Here is a 6,637-nt window from a genome sequence, read left to right as displayed (position 1 = left end):
ACAACGGGTGCCGTCCAACTATCAACTTTCCCGGGGGAGTTTTGTTTAAATTATTTGCGAATTTGTTTTTGATCTTTTGATCATAGGACTGGGCATCCCAGTTACCAGCCATTTTCTCATGAATGATGAGCGGAGTCCACTCATCGTGAGAATAACCCACCTAGCATGGAACATATTAACAGCCCCTAGTCGCTACATGAGCGATTCGGGCATACAAAACAGATTATTATTTGAAGGTTTAGAGTTTGGCACATGCAAATTTACTTGGAACGACAGGTAAATACCGCATATAAGTAGATATGGTGGACACTCATGGAAGAAACTTGGTTCAAGGAATTTGGATGCACAAGCAGTATTCCCGCTTAGTACAGATATTTTGGCTAGCAAAGGATTCTAAATAGCAAGCACCACATGTTAGAGGATCCATAACAATATAACTTCTATACAAATATACCCAAGCATAACTCATTATGTTGTCTTCCTTGTCCAACTTCAACTAATTTGTTCAGGTTTGAAAATAATTAATGGGGCTCACAATCATAGAAGATGTCCAAGATACTATATTTATATGTGAAATCTCTCTTCTTTCAATATTCTTTCATGAATTGTTCAAGTGACCAATACAATGTTTGCTAACCTTCAAAAAAATTACCACCTCTACTTCTTATATGTGAAGGCATTACTCCCCATGGGAAAGGCATATGAAACATATATAATTTCAGATTTATGACATTCAAATCATTCAACCATTTACTCACAGGATATAAGTGAAGCACATGAGTAAATGACAAACTACTCCAAAAAGATATAAGTGAAGATCAATGAGTAGTTAAATAATTACGTAGATATGTGAGGACTCTCTCTCATTTAAGAATTTCAGATCTTGGTATTTTATTCAAACAGCAAGCAAGGCTAAAGAAAATAAAAGGACGCTCCAAGCAAAACACATATAATGTGGTGAATAAAAACATAGCTCCAAGTAAAGTTACCGATGAACGAAGACGAAAGAGGGGGTGCCATCCGGGGCATCCCCAAGCTTAGGCTTTTGGTTGTCCTTGAATATTACCTTGGGGTGCCTTGGGAATCCCCAAGCTTAGGCTCTTGCCACTCCTTATTCCATAGTCCATCGAATCTTTACCCAAAACTTGAAAACTCCACAACACAGAACTTAACAGAAGATCTCGTGAGCTCCGTTAGCGAAAGAAAAGAAAACACCACTTCAAGGTACTGCAATGAACTCATTCTTTATTTGTATTGGTGTTAAATCTACTGTATTCCAACTTCTCTATGGTTTATAAACTATTTTACTAGCCATAGATTCATTAAAATAAGCAAACAACACACGAAAAACAGAATCTGTCAAAAACAGAACAGTCTGTAGTAATCTGTAACTAACACAAACTTCTGGAACTCCAAAAATTCTACCAAAATAGGAAGACCTATATAATTTGTTTATTGATCTACTGCAATTGGAATCAGTATTTTATCACGTTCTGGTGATTTTTAACAATTGTTTTTGTGAACAGAAAGTTTCTGGAATTTTCAGCAAGATCGAATAATTATCATCCAAGAAGATCCTATAGGTCTTACTTGGCACAAACACTAATTAAAAAATAAAACCACATCTAACCAGAGGCTAGATGATTTATTTATTACTAAACAGGAGCAAAAAGCAAAGAACAAAAATAATAATTGGGTTGCCTCCCAACAAGCGCTAACGTTTAACGCCCCTAGCTAGGCATGATGATTTCAATGATGCTCACATAAAAGATAAGAATTGAAACGCAAAGTGAGCATCATGAAGAATATGACTAGCACATTTAAGTCTAACCCACTTCCTATGCATAGGGATTTTGTGAGCAAACAATTTATGGGAACAATAATCAACTAGCATAGGAAGGCAAAACAAGCATAACTTCAAGATTTTAAGCACATAGAGAGGAAACTTGATATTATTGCAATATGTAGAAGCATATGATCCGCTCTCATAATAATTTTCAGTAGCATCATGAATGAATTGAACCATATAACCAGCACATAAAGCATTCTTTTCATGATATACTTGCATAGAAATTTTACTACTCTCCACATAAGCAAGTTTATTCTCATCAATAGTAGTGGGAGCAAACTCAACAAAATAACTATCATGTGAAGCATAATCCAATTGAAAATTAAAATCATGATGATAAGTTTCATGGTTATATTTATTCTTTATAGCATACGTGTCATCACAATAATCATCATAAATAGGAGGCATGCTTTCATCATAATAAATTTGATCATCAAAACTTGGGGGACTAAACATATCATCTTCATCAAACATAGCATCCCCAAGCTTGTGGCTTTGCATATCATTAGCATCATGGGTATTCAAAGAATTCATACTAACAACATTGCAATCATTCTCATCATTCACATATTTTATGCCAAGCATTATATGTAATTCTTCTTCTAGTACTTGAGCACAATTTTCCTTCCCATCATTTTCACGAAAGACATTAAAAAGATGAAGCATATGAGGCACGCTTAATTCCATTTTTTAGTTTTCTTTTATAGACTAAACTAGTGATAAAACAAGAAACAAAAATATTTGATTGCAAGATCTAAAGATATACCTTCAAGCACCCACCTCCCCGGCAATGGCGCCAGACAAGAGCTTGATGTCTACTACACAACCTTCTTCTTGTAGACGTTGTTGGGCCTCCAAGTGCAGAGGTTTGTAGGACAGTAGCAAATTTCCCTCAAGTGGATGACCTAAGGTTTATGAATCCGTAGGAGGCGTAGGATGAAGATGGTCTCTCTCAAACAACCCTGCAACCAAATAACAAAGAGTCTCTTGTGTCCCCAACACACCCAATACAATGGTAAATTGTATAGGTGCACTAGTTCGGCGAAGAGATGGTGATGCAAGTGCAATATGAATGGTAGATATAGGTATTTGTAATCTAAAATTATAAAAACAGCAAGGTAACAAGTAATAAAAGTGAGCGTAAACGGTATTGCAATGCTAGGAAACAAGGCCTAGGGTTCATACTTTCACTAGTGCAAGTTCTCTCAACAATAATAACATAATTGGATCATATAACTATCCCTCAACATCCAACAAAGAGTCACTCCAAAGTCACTAATACCGGAGAACAAACGAAGAGATTATGGTAGGGTATGAAACCAACTCAAAGTTATTCTTTTGGATCGATCTATTAAAGAGTTCGTACTAGAATAACACCTTAAGACACAAATCAACCAAAACCCTAATGTCACCTAGATACTCCAATGTCACCTCAAGTATCCGTGGGTATGATTATACGATATGCATCACACAATCTCAGATTCATCTATTCAAACCAACACAAAGTACTTCAAAGAGTTCCCCAAAGTTTCTACCGGAGAGTCAAGACGAAAACGTGTGCCAACCCCTATGCATAGGTTCATGGGCGGAACCCGCAAGTTGATCACCAAAACACACATCAAGTGAATCACGTGATATCCCATTGTCACCACAGATAAGCACGGCAAGACATACATCAAGTGTTCTCAAATCCTTAAAGACTCAGTCGATAAGATAACTTCAAAGGGAAAACTCAATCCATTACAAGAGAGTAGAGGGGGAGAAACATCATAAGATCCAACTATAATAGCAAAGCTCGCGATGCATCAAGGTCGTATCACCTGAAGAACACGAGAGAGAGAGAGAGAGATCAAACACATAGCTACTGGTACATACCCTCAGCCCCGAGGGTGAACTACTCCCTCCTCGTCATGGAGATCGCCGGGATGATGAAGATGGCCACCGGTGATCGATCCCCCCTCCGGCAGGGTGCCGGAACAGGGTCCCGATTGGTTTTTCGTGGCTCTGGAGGTTTGCGGCGGCGGAACTCCCGATCTATTCTGTTCCCCGATGGTTTTAGGGTATATGGATATATATAGGCGAAAGAAGTCGGTCAGGGGAGCCATGAGGGGCCCACGAGGGTGGAGGGCGTGCCCAGGGGGTGGGCGCCCCCCCTGCCTCGTGCCTTCCTCGTTGCTTCCCTTACGTATACTCGAAGTCTTCTGGATTGCTTCCGTTCCAAAAATAACTCTCCCGAAGGTTTCATTCCGTTTGGACTCCGTTTGATATTCCTTTTCAGCGAAACACTTAAACAAGGAAAAAAATAGGAACTGGCACTGGGCTCTGGGTTAATAGGTTAGTTCCAAAAAGCATATAAAAGTGCATAGTAAAGCCCATTAAACATCCAAGATGGATAATATAATAGCATGAATACTTCATAAATTATAGATACGTTGGAGACGTATCAGACACATCGGAGGACATCGGTCTCGACTGCAACCATCCGGATACCTCGGTAAGCACCCAATTTCTGACCGCAACTCGGTTGATTATCCCATAGTGATGTTCTGAGAGTTCTATCTTTGACCAGGGCTGGATAAAGAAGGCAGAACGAAATAGTTGTTCAGCTCCACTTCCCGAAGACTCGGTCGATCCTATGTTGACGAGGATGCTGGTCCCGGCGCCGTATCAAGTGCCAGCGCAAGAGGGCAAGAAGAAGAGCGAAGAGGCCGAAAGCGGCCTCCACTCTGCAGGTATGTCGGACACTATGTCCGGGGAGACTGAAGCTCTCTCTCCGAAAGACGAAGGGGAAGGAAAAGGTGATATCCCTTCCCCTCATGGGAGGAAAAGGACTGCATCCGAAGACTTGGAGGTGGAAGCACCCAAGAGAGGGAAGGTATCCCTTCCATATGGTTCAGGTTCCGAAGCCAATGTCGTCGCAAGGCGCCTCTCTAGGGACAAGCCCCTTGCCGAATCGTAAGTGAACAAGGATGCTCTAGACATATCCCGTTCTTTTCGGGTTGCAGGGGTAACATTTAAACTATATGTTTGCAGTTCGGCCCACAGTCCACCCTGACAGTCCTCCTCATCAGGGGACTTAACTCCGGGGATGATGGAAAGCGAGACGCCTTCTCATGCTTCCTCGCCTCTTAGGGCGGACGACTTTGAGGTGTCATCTTGGAGAATCTCCCCTGACCATCAAGCGGCGTGGGGGACGATGAAAGCAACGCCCGAGGGTGGTACTTCGATCATCAAGGGTCTAGGGGGCGCAGCCCCTATGGGGGCCAGCAATGAAGGCCCTGAACTATCCGGCTTACAGCCGAAGACGACTCTAAGGTCGAGCCAATGTACCCCTTTGAAGGGAATGCATACTCCCGCAGCAGCCTCCAGGAATCCGGAGGTGCTGGATACTCTGATGAGCACATTACAAAGTGTATCAATTTCAGAGGAACATCGTACCTAAATGGGTACAATAGTTGAAAGGGTTCTGTCCGCGAGAAGCGAATTGAATGAAGCCTTCATGGGCATGTTGAGAGGCTTCGAGGTATGCGATGTAATAGCTTAACTATTTTTACGTGCACAATGCGCCCGTTGAGGGAGTCCTGGACTAAGGGGTCCTCGGGCGTCCGGCCTGCTAGCCAGGGGCCGGACTGATGGGCTGTGACGATACGAAGACCGAAGACTCCACCCGTGTCCGGATGGGACTCTCCTTGGCGTGGAAGGCAAGCTTGGCGATCAAATATGAAGATTTCCTTTCTCTGTAACCGACATTATGTAACCCTAGATCCCTCCGGTGTCTATATAAACCGGAGGGCTTAGTCCGGATCGGCGAATACTCATAACCATAGTCATACAAGCTAGACTTCTAGGGTTTAGCCATTATGATCTCGTGGTAGATCAACTCTTGTAATACTCATATTCATCAAGATCAATCAAGCAGGAAGTAGGGTATTAACTCCATAGAGAGGGCCCGAACCTGGGTAAACATTGTGTCTCCCGTCTCCTGTTACCATCGATCCTAGACGCACAGTTCGGGACCCCCACCCGAGATCCGCCGGTTTTGACACCGACACCCGTGTACAGATAGTAGCCCCTGAGGCTCTGGTCGGCTTCCACAGGGAGGCGATCAGAGGATAAAAAAGATATGCTCAGGAAGTAACCTAATTAATTCGAACACAGGCTGTTACGTCCATGGAGACCGCCCAAGCTACAGAAGTTGCAGACCTAAAGAGGAAACTTGAGTTAGCGGATGATGACATCACTCTTATTAACAGGCGGCTCGACGAGGCACAAGGTATGTGTCGGGGCAGCTTGTTTATGCATGTATACTAGTATGAGCCCGAGGCTGAAAATCATATACTGTGACATGCATAACTGTAGATGGTGCTGCCGTGGTTGAGACCCTTCGGGCTGAACTTGCCCGGGCCAAGGTGCAGGCCAGAGTGAGCGACGCAGCTGCCAAGAAAGCGGCTGCGGATGTAAAGGCCGAACAGGCCGCTCAGCGCCAGTGCCAGGAGAGAATATCTACCATGGAGCGGGAGCTGAAGGATGCCACTAGCAGGTGCAAATCTCTTGAGGAGGATAACAAAGCCAAGGGAGCCCAAACTCGACAAGGCCTTACTAGAGGCGAATGAAGCGCGATCCGAATTTAGAGCGGCTCGGGAGGAGGTCCGACAGGCTGGGGAGATAGCGGCTGGTAAGCCCTTTCTTTTACAAACTAAGTTCGGCGACCCAAAGTATGCTCTGCTTAACCAAATGTGGAGTTCTCCAGACGCGTTCTTGGATCTGCCGAAGAGTGTTACCGACGTG

The sequence above is a fragment of the Triticum aestivum genome, chromosome 5D (assembly GCF_018294505.1).
Source record: "Triticum aestivum cultivar Chinese Spring chromosome 5D, IWGSC CS RefSeq v2.1, whole genome shotgun sequence".
NCBI lineage: Eukaryota > Viridiplantae > Streptophyta > Magnoliopsida > Poales > Poaceae > Triticum > Triticum aestivum.
Note: the sequence above shows the minus strand (reverse complement) of the source record.